A 10,590-nucleotide genomic window follows, 5' to 3' on the forward strand; every position below is an offset into this window, starting at 1 on the left:
CAACCCATTTCAGACATAGGGGCAGTGTGTCTACATGTGCAAATGCTGCTGGATGGGTTTACTCAGCAGTCAGCCATCTATACATACTTTACTATTCAATAACTACTCGGCAGTTAATTTGCTACCTGTATTTGCAGGTAGCAGATTAACTGCCGAGTAGAGCAAATTACTGCACAGTAAGGGTTTGCACATGTAGATGGTGATGCTACTGTACAGTAATTTGCTCTATTGCACAGTAAAGCATCTCAAGTAGACATGCCCAGCATGAACTTTATTTGCTCTTGAACCTAACCAAACCATTTCTAAGCTTTTACAAAAGTTTGCATGGCTCACTTTCTCCTATATTGTTTCTTTTTATTATTATCATTATTTTCATCCCCTTTCAGGGTTTGTGCCAAATTGATTGCTGGTATAACTGTGTGCTAAATCACCACAGCTAAGAATATGGCCCACCATCTGGGATCACAAAGATAACTGCTGAAACGCCATCGGATAGTTTGGTCTTGATGACTTCTTTGTAAGTATCGCATTTGAAAGCTCATGGGGCCCTCTCTCATTTATACTCCTATTGATCTACACCACTGCAAGTAAGAAAATAATCAGGCCCAAGAGATTCAGATAAAGTTTGAAAGCCAGCCCCAACTTCTGATGTTTTCCCCCACCAAATGTTTTACCTTCTGGACCCTCTCTGTCCCCCACCCCCATCACCACTTGTCTCTTTTCTATATGCTAGAAGACACTGTGTCCCTGAAGGGGTGATTCTCTGGCCAGGTCTACAGAATAAACATACCATGCTTCAGTTATATCTGATTAGCACTTCTGATGGGCTACTTAGTATAGGAATATGCTAACTGGAACTGCCACCTTGCAGTGCTAATTAGCCCATAGGAAATGCTGCACCAACTGCAGCAAGACAAGTGCTCACAGGGAAATCTCCAAAGGTTGAGAGGTTTGGTGTACTGTGTAGACATAGGCTAAGGGGCATAATGTTAGGGAAGACCTGGTAGGAAAAAACTGCACGGGTGTAGGGTGAGATGTAGTCTGGGTCTTAGGAGAATGGCATAAAGGTCATTCCAATCACTGAAACTGGTCATTGAGAGAGAGAGAGTGTGAATCAATGCCTTATTGAGTGAGCATGGGGATCACTAGTACAGTCACATTCCTGAGATAACTAAATGAGGATCTGACAGTGTTACTCATGAAAAATTGAAAATAGAGTCCAGAAGCAAGTGTGTAACCCAGCTTTAGAGAGAAGCAAGAATAGGAACATGCATTTAAGGAGGCTGCAAAGAGAAGGTCAGCTCTGGTCAGTGAATGCACAACACCTTGGTTTAATTCTTCCTTCACTTTTGGCTCTTTGTCACAGCAATTACTATTATTATTGTTCATCACTGGCAAAGTGCTCTGCCTCACAACACAAAGGCCCTTCCCAGAAGAGTTTACTTTATAAAAGACAGGCATAAAGAAGACAGGATCTACAATAGCTCTCTGGGACTTGGGTTGTTTTTCTGCTCCATGTTTGCACAGTGCCTGGAGGGTGGGGGGTCTGCTCTACTCTCATAAAAATAATAGACAACATCCACAATACTAGTTGAGGAGATTAGGAATAAAAGCTGGGAATTTCAAATGGCCTTAAGGGAAATAGTTGTTAGCTGACTGGCTGATTGATTTTCAGTGGAAGCTTTAACAGGGTCGGGATTCTAGTCTGACTCCTTTAAGTCTCTTTGAAATTCCCAGTCAAAATTACTCTGTGGACCAACTGTCCCATAATTACCTGCTCCGGGGGTCTTGTGTATTGCTCTGAACCATTTGATGCTGGCCACTGTCAGGGTGAGATGCTGAACTGGGGCTGAGGGTTGTGCCTTTGGAGACTATAGCAGGAACTATTCTGCAGCTTCCAGGTCCATTGTGCCTGCCTTGGGGCTTCTGCTGGGGTCATGCACCTCCACACTGCCCTCTATTGTGGGCTTCAGAACTACTGTTTAAACCTTAAAATTAAATCTTATTTTAAAAACGGGTCTGGAAAATGCAATTAGCGATGCTAATGGAAGCAAGCTCCCCTGATGGCTTCTAAGTGCTTTGTTCCTAGTGAAAAGAAAACTTTTCTAATTGGCACTTTCGAGTCTTGTGCAGCTAGATGCATTCCATATGGCAATCAGAGCCAGGGCTGCCCAATCCCTGCATAACCCTGCAAATTATGGGAAGATGATACATTTAATTGTATGGATGTCAGGCACTGGAGTCATTTTCCTAATCCTGAAATTGGAAAGAAATACAGAAAATAATGAATATACAATCAGCTGGGGATGATTCAGTGTCTTCATGCTTTCCTTAATTTCAAAAAAGTTAGAAGGGGAACATATGGACAAAGATCTCATTTTCAAATTGAACAGGCCAGATCCTCAACTGCTGCATCATCAAAGCTCCACTGAAGTCAATGGAGTTATACTGATTTATGCCTGCTGAGGAGCCATCTCTATATTTTTAAAGGTGGAGTCTGATTCTCTTTGCACTCTGATAGGTATAGAGCAACAGGAATGCCTTTGAAGTCTGAGATCACATCTACATAAAACTGGAGTAAGTGAAAGTGGAATTGGGCTAATAATTTAATCCGCCTGTTACTACTCATGGCCATGTTGCCTCTTTATTTTTGTCTAAAAAAATCCCACAAAAAACCCAACCTCACAGATATGAGCCACCGCTGATGCCTGTTGGAAAAGGATGACATACTTTCCACTTAAATTTTGCTGCTTCCATATGATATGTTTCTTTTCTCATGTTTTTTGTTATAGGGATCAATCCCAGCCATAAGCTTGTCAAACTTCTTGACATCTCTCCTTAAAGCAACAGGGAGGGGGTTTAAATGTGGAATATAAGGACACAGGAATAGCTTGACTAGTTCATGCCTGAAATGCATCTGGTCATGTTACCTAGCTCTGAAAGTAGCCAATAACAGTTCCTTTAGCAATGAGAACCTGGAGTAGGCAAATATGTGGTTATCTGTAATCTGCATTATTTCTCAACAGATCTCCACTAGACATTAGTGTAAACCCTAAAGGACAAGGTTTAATAACCCTTCCAAATGTTTTATAATTAATCATAATTCTGAATATTCTCGTTGTCCATAAAAATGGCTGATCCAGTTCTTCTTTGGGTTTGAGCCAGGTGACAGAAAAGCCAAGTCTGGTCCCCTGGTCGTGTTTACACAGCAAATACACCATGTCAGGCAATGACACAAACTACTGCTGCCTGCTGGCTACCACCTGAACCAGAAGCAACATATCTGAGTTTGCACTGCATTGTGGATGGGCTAATTAGAGACAGGGCTCTATGAAAACTTGGATATACTGCTCTTAGTCCAAGAAGTAGCCCACATAGCATTGCAAGATGTGCCTAAGGCAGTACCTGCCAGTCATGCTACATTTATTGTGTAGACATGCCTTTACTGATGGCAGTGCAAGGCATGTCATGATAGAAACAGCATTTTTCCCACTTTAAGGATGTCACTCAAGGCAAATTCTGTGCAAGGTCATTATCGATTAACTCTATTATATATCATGTACTTCTTTGTAATAAACCAAAGCATGGGCTAGAACATTCATACTACCATTTTTGTTCTTAATTGTTCCATTTTTTTTTTATGTAGCCCTTCCTGTGCTCAATCCAGAGAGCATATGAATCAGTTAAAACTTTGAAAAGGAGGAATTGGCGTTTGGTTCATGGCACTAGCTCTGGAAGTGTCCACTTTCAACTCTTTCACAATCAAGCCTACAGATACACTCAGTTCTCAAGATCAACAAGCTAAATCCAGAGAGGCTTGAAATATCTGCAGCTTCCTCTTTGATTTCCAGGTGGCCTATGCAAGTACTCTGCATCTCATCAAACTGACTTACCTACTTTCACTACATTTCTTGTGTTCATCTAGCTAGATTCATTCTGCTCTAGGTCTTTACTATGCCTATTTCAAGGGAACAGAGCGTGATACTCCTCCAGCTCTTTTTTTTTTCCTGTTACCCTTCCATTTGTCACTAACTATATTTAATATTTCATTCTGAATTTTCATAGCTAGGCACTTACACGCATGAATTATTAAACAGCCGGATTTCTTTGAAATAAACATATAGATAAAGACAGCTAGCTGCAGGTATATTTTTTAAGGGTGACAGTTATTTACTAATCAGAATACAATATTTTCTTTTTATAGGTTTGGAATAAAAACACCAAAGCCTGTTTTCATTCTCTGCTTTGAAAATATACCAGTCCCACGATGGCATTTTCAGAAGCACACAGGGATAGTGTGATGCTGCTGCCATTGAAGGATTTGGGAGTTTTATCATTAAAATTAGTGGGACTAGAATTAGAACAGGGCTAAGCACATTTGAAAACTCCGCCTTACGAAACCTGCATTTCAAGTGGCTTCTAACCTTTGTACCAGATAATGACCCCTCTACTATCTATATTTACATAGATTTGAAGCGACTCCACTGATTTTAGTAGAGGTGCTCTGGATGCATGTGGTGCAACTGAGGGAAGTGTGACCCTCAGCAGTGTCAGTTTATGTCCTTAACGGTGCCTCCCATGAAGTTGCATTGCCTTGCATTGAGGCCCAGACAGCCCATGATTATAAGAGTGGGGTTTGGAGGTGGAACATGTACTGTTGAATAGGCATCACGCAGTAGCCCAATATTAGAGGGTGGATGAGAAGAGGCAGAATATATGAGAAACTCATTACTCAGATGGGGATCATAGTTCAGCAGAAACAAAAGACTGATGCAGCAGCGGTAACACATCTGTCAAGCACCAGTGGTTAAGAACTACTTCAAGTTCCTACCATTTTAAAGAGAGATGGCCTTGCTTCTTACTCTCACAAGTTTATATTAATTTGTGATCTTAGGCAGATCCCCAGCTCAAGCGAGTGTTGGGACCAACCTAACAGAGAAGAATCCTAGCCGGATTCAATCTCCCTATTCTGGCTGATTACATTAAGATGTGCAGTGTCATTTCTTTTTCAACTACTCTGCTGCACAAAGCTCCAGTTAGCCTCACCACATGTTTTTCATAACTAGGATGCTGTGTACCTTGACATCAGAAAGAATGTGGATCTTCTGGCTCAAAATTAGAAGGGATGACTCTGGTGGTCATAGGAGGGGCCTCGGTAGGTCTTAGAATTGTGACTCTCCACCACATAGCTAAATGTACTAATCCCTTTTCCAGGGTCTGTAAGAGTGAGCACTCTCAATCTGTGCATGGGTGTGGTAGGAGGAAAGTAATAGGTTCATTTTAATGAAGAGTGCTTTGGTTTGCTGCGTCTGGAAGACTATTTTTGTTCTTTGTAGTTCTGCTGGTTGGCATGCTGGGCAAGAACTAGGGCTGCAGCGTGGGAGTGGTAGGCAGGCACTCAATTTGCTGCCTACACTTGGCAGAAGATCAAGGCTTTAATTTTCATTACATTTGCCCTGCCTGCCAGAAAGAAGCACTTTGATTTATTTCTGGTGGCTTCTTTTCAATGCCAAGCTTGGAGACGCTAAGATGTGTTTCAATTTCTTGAAGAAACCACATTGCCTAGTTGAGGAAATGTATATTTAGATAGCAATGGAATTGTGTTTAAGTATGGAAAGGCTTGGTTAATAGAAATGGCATAGCATACTATAAGTAGATGCCATAGTGTGGAATGCCAGTTCTGCCCTTTGCTCTTAAGCTGGCAGGTCGTGGGAGGTAGTGACTGAGTACATTGGGAACTCAACTCCAAGTCGAGGCAGGAGTTCATGTGAACCTTCACTATTCCTGGAGGTATCTTTTGGAAAAAATCATTGATATAATGTTTGGCAGGGGGTAGAAGATGATAATAGGACTGGTTGATCATTTTTCATTACACTTTTGTTTTATTAAAGATTGTTTTTTGAATAAATATTTTTTTCTATAGAAGCTGTCTGGTTTCCTCATCAAATTTGTTTTTTTGGTGAACAACACTTCCTCAAAGGACATTTTTTTTGAGGTCTCAGCCTGAAAAAAATGTTTTTTGGCTTCTAAACTTTGAAACACAAAATATCATTAAGGGGTTTCCAATCCTTTTTCTTAATAAAACCTTTACATCTTTGCCTTAAAAAAAAAGGGACCAAAATGAAAAAAAATTGAAAAGAATTGTGTTTCAGTTTTCCTTTGGGGAAAATCCTTGTTTTTCAACTAGCTCTAAAAATACTAGTAAAGGGGTAGAATTAGGGGACAGACTTAAATCAGTCAAAAGTCTTTAAGAACACATAAAAAAAGACAAATGAGTGCTTACGCTGGATGTCCTGCTCACTGTTGATCAAGGTAGAGTTAATTTATACCATGGTATAAGTGTCACAAATGATGCATTAAGAAAGGTACCGCCCTGTCTGAGAAATGTTCCTCCACTATTATGTGAGGTAATCTGGGAATGTGAAAGAGTGCCAGCTAAACCAATGGTCCTTCATTTCTATTCATTCTGTGGTTTATATTGAAAAAACTGATCCTTTAATTGACACATGTCCCTCCCCAAACTCTCCATTACAGCTGGCTGGAAAGCAGGTTTTCTGTTCTGCAGAAATTAATTTTGAATACGGAAAATTTTATTTTTTTAAATCAGAATAAAAAGCTAAACTTGTTAACTCACCCGCAAAGTAAAAATTCTGAGAAAATGGGACTCCGGATAATCTAAGTTTACCTTTGATAGAATTGAAGCATTCAGTTTCCAAGGTGTCATGTTATTTTGTTTCATCTTTATTATTATATAAAACACAATGTATTCATATACTTAATGTCAAAATGAGTACTTCAGTGTATAAACCAAAAAGAAATGAATCAAAACATCATTTTTCAAATGAAACTTGAAATGAAATGTTCATACATTGTCAGAACAAAATGTTTTAATGTTTTCCCAAGGAAAACTTTTTTTTTTTTTTAATTGGCAAATTCCTGCAAAACAGCTTCATTTCTATTAAATGGTATTTTTCAACTGAAAATTATTTTATGAAAATATTTTCCATTGGCTCTATTACTGTCCTTCTTCATCTTGGTCCTCAACTTTTTCATTCTATGGAGCCTTTGCAAGGGGTTTATAGATCCTGATGTGGTCAGCGGACCATGGTTTTAGAACCAGTTTAAGAATGCCAGCCCAGCATCAACTACTCTTCAGTCATTTTTTCTGAAGTGGCTCCAACTGGTGAATTTAACTGTGAATAACTTATCAAAAAGAGTGGGAAGGAGGACTTGCCTGCAACTGAGAAATCTGACAAGGCCTTTTTTCTTTATATATCCTCTGTATGGAGAGGACCCCCTGGGCAGAAAGAACTGGAAAGCAGGCAGTACTTGTAAGGTTTTTTTTTCCTATTAAATTCTGATCCAGAAAGATCAAATCTGAGCCCCTTCCATTAGCTACAAATCTCCATCTCTTAATCTCTCACCCATCCATTCCCCTGAAAATTTACGATGTGTTGCTTTTTCTTGGCTGAAACATTTCTTCTCCTACAATTTGGTTGCATCTTACTTTCATTATGAAATTCAGTTTGGAAGTCACCTCTGCATTACCGCTGTAAGAATCTAGGGTGTGTTTCTCCCAACGCTGTGCCATAATTTAGTTTGATACTCTTTTGATATACTGGCAAACTGTATAATTCCTCCTTCCCCTTTTGTTTCCTCCCTGTTGAAACCATGACCTGAAGTTTGTATTAATTAGTTCTGGTTAATATAAAATTGTATGCAGCCAACACTTGAGTTTATTTTGCAAATTCCCCTTCCTAGTTAGTGAAAACATGAGTTTTTAAAGCAAATAAAATAAAAAAAAACACAGAATGAATACATTACTCTGGTCTTGCTGGAAAGAAGAACAGAGGAACTGAAGAACAGTAAGGAGCATGATTCTCTTTTCATTTATACTGGCTTTTTCCTTCCATGTTAATCCATAGATTTCAATTGATTATAATGATGTAAATGAGAAGATGCTCAGGTCCTGAGAAGTGAAATATAAGAAATATAAGAAATATGACTTCAACCATTCTTCCCTGCAGTTTCTTCCTCTGTAAAGTGGAGATCATAATACTGATCTCCTTTGTAAAGTGCCAGAAAGGGGATCGACATTATTTTTCTCCAACATGGTGAGTAGCTGTATGTGTGGCTAATGGGGGCCAAGGATGCACTTATAGGCCAAAAGTGTCCCTTAATAGTTTATGGCCCAAACCAGCTTGCATTGGAGTGAATGAAATCTAACCAGAGCTGAATTAGAACTAGATGGAGTACCTCTTCCATGGTTTAAGCTTCTTTGCATTTTAAATTGTTCAGGAATCGTATCTCCCTTCTGCCAACCTCCTACTCCCCAAGCTGAAAGCCACACTCCTCTGGACTAGCAAACCACTTCTGCTCTGCATGGAAACCAAAATATCAAAGTATGAAAATGAAATTCTGCAGTCAAATATACCCCATTGATCTGTCCTTTTTATTTGCACTGGAAGTCAGGCTCTACTCCAGGAATGGGTCCCCAAATTTTAACTGATCATTTTTTTTTACTATAATTATATTTGCACATATGATATATATATATATATATATATATATATATATATATATATATATATATATATATATATACACACACACACACACATACCTACACACACATATACATACATATATATATATATATATATATATATATATATATATGTACATACTTTTTATATATCTCTATATGCACATACATATATATAATCAAAATGGAGCTGCCAACTGGAAAGCTCAGTGAGTACATGTTCATTAAAAAGTCATTATTAAAGCCCATCAAGGTTGACAAACTTCAGTTCGGAATTAAAAGTGAGATTTTCATTATCCCATTGAATATTTTAAGTCTTTTCAAACACTGAGGCCAAAAAATAAATCAGTGCCATTTCACAGAGACATGAGCTGGCAGAATGGTTATTATTATTATTTATTATATAGAGGGGAGAAATCTTGGGTGGTTTCTTTTGATGGGCTAAATTGCAAGCTCTCTAACTTAGGGAAAGATGCAGTCATCTAGGGGCACAAGAAAGCATTCATCCTCAGCCTCTGATTTAATTTTTATATCAAGGAATATGCTTCCTGGGCTTGTGCCAGCTGTGCCTGCAGAAGAGTCACACGCAGGCACAAACAAGGAATCGTGTCAAATTCTCTGCTCAGGTGAGTTTTTGCCTGGTGTAGCAAAAAGTGTATTTGGGAGGTGAGGGGGGTGAGGGGACAGGGAGGGGACAGCCAGAGAGCTGGCTGCAAATCCGTGATTGTCTGCCTGGCCCCTCATTCCAGCCTACGCTGAAGTCAGCCAAGAGTGCTCAGCTTGTGCCACTTAGGAGCCATTGTCTCAAGAAACTGTACTGCAACGTCTAGCCAGAAGTCAACTGGCTACACGTCTTCCTGTCTTCCACTACAGACATATTCATATATATGTATAAATTAAAGCCAGAAAAGATGGCAATCTGTCTAAAATCTGTAGTCTGACCTCTTTTATATGACCAGCCTTTATGCATTATGATCTATTCCCTGTAGCAAAACAAAAGCTGAAGTTACACAAAACCAATGCTCAAAAAACATGAATTGTGCACCACAAATAGTGAATGGGAGAGATCAGAGATCATGAATACCTGAGGCCTTTTCAATGGGGAGGAATTGATTTAGTGAGAATTGATTCAGATCTCAGCAAGTGAACCCACCCCAAGCTGTGGAGAAAACACACTGACCTGGGGATAAATCCCTTCATGACCCTAGAGCTGGAAATCTGGATGGGCCTGAGCATGTGAACAAGTCACAGCAGCCTGACATGAAGGACAGTTTGAGTACCCCCAGAGCACTGGTCCTCTATCCTCAGTGTCCAGTCTCTAGCCATGGCCAATCTTGATTTTTTCAGGTGAAATAAAAGTCAAATATGAAGTAGGGGGGAAAAAAATCCTTCCTCATTACTTCCCTGAAGCATGAGATTCAATTATAATTCTGGGCACCACACTTCAAGAAGGATGTGGACAAGCTCGAAAGGGTGCAGAGAAGGGCCACCTGCATGATCAAGGGCCTGGGGAACAGGCCTTATGAGGAGAGACTTTGGGATCTGGGACTGTTCAGCCTGAGCAAAAGAAGGCTGTGAGGCGACTTGATAGCTGCCTACAAATATGTCAAGGGAGAACACCAGGACCTAGGTGAACAACTTTTCAGAAAAGCCTCAACCCCAGGAAGCTGAGGGCCAATGGACACAAGCTAGTCAAGGAAAAGTTTCAGCTGGGCTTGAGGAAAAACTTCTTTTCTGTATGGGTAACTTAAGCCTAGAACACACTTCCAGCAGAGGTGGTGCAGTCAACATCTCTGGTGGTCTTTACAAGGAGGCTGGACAAATACCTTGTTTTGCTCCTTGGAGCCCAATTACCTCCTGCCCATGGCAGGGGACTGGACTTGATGATCTTATAGGTCCCTTCTGGTCCTTCTTTCTATGATTTCTATGATAATGTTTAACTTAATGTGGAACTGATTCTGTGCATGCTGTGATCCTGTAACTTTAGGTAATGAACAGATGATGTCATATCTACAGATTACAAGGCTAGGAAGGGCTGCCATATG

The sequence above is a fragment of the Alligator mississippiensis genome, chromosome 8 (assembly GCF_030867095.1).
Source record: "Alligator mississippiensis isolate rAllMis1 chromosome 8, rAllMis1, whole genome shotgun sequence".
Taxonomy (NCBI): domain Eukaryota; kingdom Metazoa; phylum Chordata; order Crocodylia; family Alligatoridae; genus Alligator; species Alligator mississippiensis.